Source organism: Anopheles ziemanni (assembly GCF_943734765.1).
Source record: "Anopheles ziemanni chromosome X unlocalized genomic scaffold, idAnoZiCoDA_A2_x.2 X_unloc_25, whole genome shotgun sequence".
Taxonomy (NCBI): domain Eukaryota; kingdom Metazoa; phylum Arthropoda; class Insecta; order Diptera; family Culicidae; genus Anopheles; species Anopheles ziemanni.
In genome coordinates, this window is record NW_026689791.1 from 140001 (window position 1) to 143256 (window position 3256).

Sequence of the window (3256 nt, forward strand, 5' to 3'; positions counted from 1 at the left end):
TTGCGACTACTTTGTTTCAATGTCCAATATGTACCGTTGGACTCGGTTAACGGGCTGTTAGCCCGCGTGTGGTTTAACTCACTGATACCTTCCATTGCCCATACGCTAGTTTGTTTGTGTTCCTTTGGTCAACTTCCATACTTGAATCATTTGTGCTACCGCTGCTGCTTCGACGCTACTTTGACATCTTCGCTTCTATTTAAATAAATAAATAAGCTGAAGCTAGACATCAGTAAACACCACCACAGACACCACAAGCACGCCTTCTCCTCGTACTTCCGCCTCACGCGGGAACACGGACGCTCTAAATACTTCGAATTCCAATGCCAGTATATTGTAAACCACGGGTTCTTTAATGCTAGCGGGTCGTCGCGACCCTAGTTAACATCATGGTGCACGTCTCGTGACGGGTGTCACGGCGTAGTTAAATGTATGCGATACATTTCTCAAATATAAGCGCTCAGTCATCTGTACATCATGGTAGGTTCCCACGACGTGCAATATGCGTTCAACTTATCAATGTTCATGTGTCCTGCAGTTCACATTATGACGCGCAGTTAGCTGCGGTCTTCATCGATCCATGAGCCGAGTGATCCACTGCCGAGGGTGACTAACTTGCGTAAGCCGCCGCTGTGCGCGTATACCCGTTCCCCGTAGGGAGGAGCAAGCCGCCGCTTAGAGACGAAGCATAAAGTGTCCTCATTCCACATAGGGCAAGCTGGATTAATCCATTTTACCCAGGACGGCCGAAGCGGCGTGGACCAGGGGAGAACTGAACCTTATACTTCACACCACAGTAAGTCTACGTGTCCTCTTCCACATAGGGCAAGCTAGAACTAACTATCTTACCCAGGACTGCCGAAGCAGCGTGGACCAGGGGAGGAACACACTTTTCATGGAAACGTAAGGCATCCATGACTGCCATAACGTAAGCCGCCGCTGTGCGCGTATACCCGTTCCCCGTAGGGAGGAGCAAGCCGCCGCTTAGAGACGAAGCATAAAGTGTCCTCATTCCACATAGGGCAAGCTGGATTAATCCATTTTACCCAGGACGGCCGAAGCGGCGTGGACCAGGGGAGAACTGAACCTTATACTTCACACCACAGTAAGTCTACGTGTCCTCTTCCACATAGGGCAAGCTAGAACTAACTATCTTACCCAGGACTGCCGAAGCAGCGTGGACCAGGGGAGGAACACACTTTTCATGGAAACGTAAGGCATCCATGACTGCCATAACGTAAGCCGCCGCTGTGCGCGTATACCCGTTCCCCGTAGGGAGGAGCAAGCCGCCGCTTAGAGACGAAACATAAAGTGTCCTCATTCCACATAGGGCAAGCTGGATGAATCCATTTTACCCAGGACGGCCGAAGCGGCGTGGACCAGGGGAGAACTGAACTTTATGCTTCACACCACAGTAAGTCTTCGTGTCCTCTTCCACATAGGGCAAGCTAGAACTAACTATCTTACCCAGGACTGCCGAAGCAGCGTGGACCAGGGGAGGAACACACTTTTCATAGAAACGTAAGGCATCCATGACTGCCATAGTGCGTAAGCCGCCGCTGTGCGCGTAAACCCGTTCCCCGTAGGGAGGAGTCAAGCCGCCGCTTAGAGACGAAGTATTAAGTGTCCTCTTCCACATAGGGCAAGCTAGAATGAACTATCTTACCCAGGACCGCCGAAGCAGCGTGGACCAGGGGAGAACTGAACTTTATACTTCACACCACAGTATTGAGTAATGTGCCCTCTTCCACATAGGGCAAGCTGGAATGTTCCATTTTACCCAGGACGGCCGAAGCGGCGTGGACCAGTGGAGGACTACACAATCATGAGGTTTGATATCGACTTGTGTGTTTCAATAGGGTACCGATGGTATGTTTTGAACCGATTTGATTTAGCCATTCTGAAGTCATCACTTGGTTGAAGCGCTGAACTAGGGAGGGGCATCGTTTACATATATATTGGTTTTTGCATGCTCTACTAGGTTAATGTCATGAGGTTGGCTATCGAGCATGCCCAAGTGATGACTTGATTGTGTGCTTGCTTGAATTCTTCACATTTCATACCATCGGTTAGTTGTCGAATCATTCCTCGATCATAACCTTCGTTCTTGGTTCATGTATGCTCTCTTCCACATAGGGCAAGCTAGAATTAACTATCTTACCCAGGACCGCCGAAGCAGCGTGGACCAGGGGAGAACTATACTTTGTCTTGTATGCCCTCTTCCACATAGGGCAAGCTAGAATGAACTATCTTACCCAGGACCGCCGGAGCAGCGTGGACCAGTGGAGGACTATACTTTGTTCATTACACCACAGTATTAAGTATGGTGTCCTCTTCCACATAGGGCAAGCTAGAATTAACTATCTTACCCAGGACCGCCGAAGCAGTGTGGACCAGGGGAGGACTATACTTTATACTTCACACACTAGCCATATTGAAGTCATCACTTGGTTGAAGCACTGAACTAGGGCGAGTCTATCGTTTACTTTGCATTGGGATAATACGCTGCATGCTCTCTTAGGTTAATGTCATGTGGTTGGCTATAGAGCATGCCCAAGTGATGACTTTGTTTAAAGCTCAACAGGTAGAGTATTATGTCCTCTTCCACATAGGGCAAGCTAGAATTAACTATCTTACCCAGGACCGCCGGAGCAGCGTGGACCAGGGGAGAACTATACTTTGTCTTGTATGCCCTCTTCCACATAGGGCAAGCTAGAATTAACTATCTTACCCAGGACTGCAAAGCAGCGTGGACCAGTGGAGGACTATACTTTGTTCATTACACCACAGTATTAAGTATGGTGTCCTCTTCCACATAGGGCAAGCTAGAACTAACTATCTTACCCAGGACCGCCGAAGCAGTGTGGACCAGGGGAGGACTATACTTTATACTTCACACACTAGCCATACTGAAGTCATCACTTGGTTGAAGCGCTGAACTACGGCGGGGTAATCGTTTACAGGTTATAATCATATAGCTGCATGCTCATTAGTAGATAATGGAATATTGTATGGCAATATGAGCATGCCCAAGTGATGACTTTGTTTCAAGCTCAACAGGTAGGGTATTGAGTCCTCTTCCACATAGGGCAAGCTAGAATGAACTATCTTACCCAGGACCGCCGGAGCAGCGTGGACCAGTGGAGGACTCTATACTTTATACTTCACACCACAGTATTGAGTACGACTTGCATAAAGCCCCTAATGAGAACCACGAGGGCTCTCTCAATGTAGAACCACGAGGGCTCTAGTACCG

At 48.6% G+C, this 3256-nt stretch overlaps 1 non-coding gene across 1 annotated transcript; it reads right to left on the bottom strand.

The window, feature by feature from the left end:
* Positions 1-454: 454 nt before the first annotated feature.
* On the bottom strand, positions 455-609 carry LOC131292020 (5.8S ribosomal RNA). The gene has a single exon (XR_009189745.1). It is a non-coding gene; the product is annotated as a 5.8S ribosomal RNA (ribosomal RNA).
* Between the last annotated feature and the right edge of the window lie 2647 nt (positions 610-3256).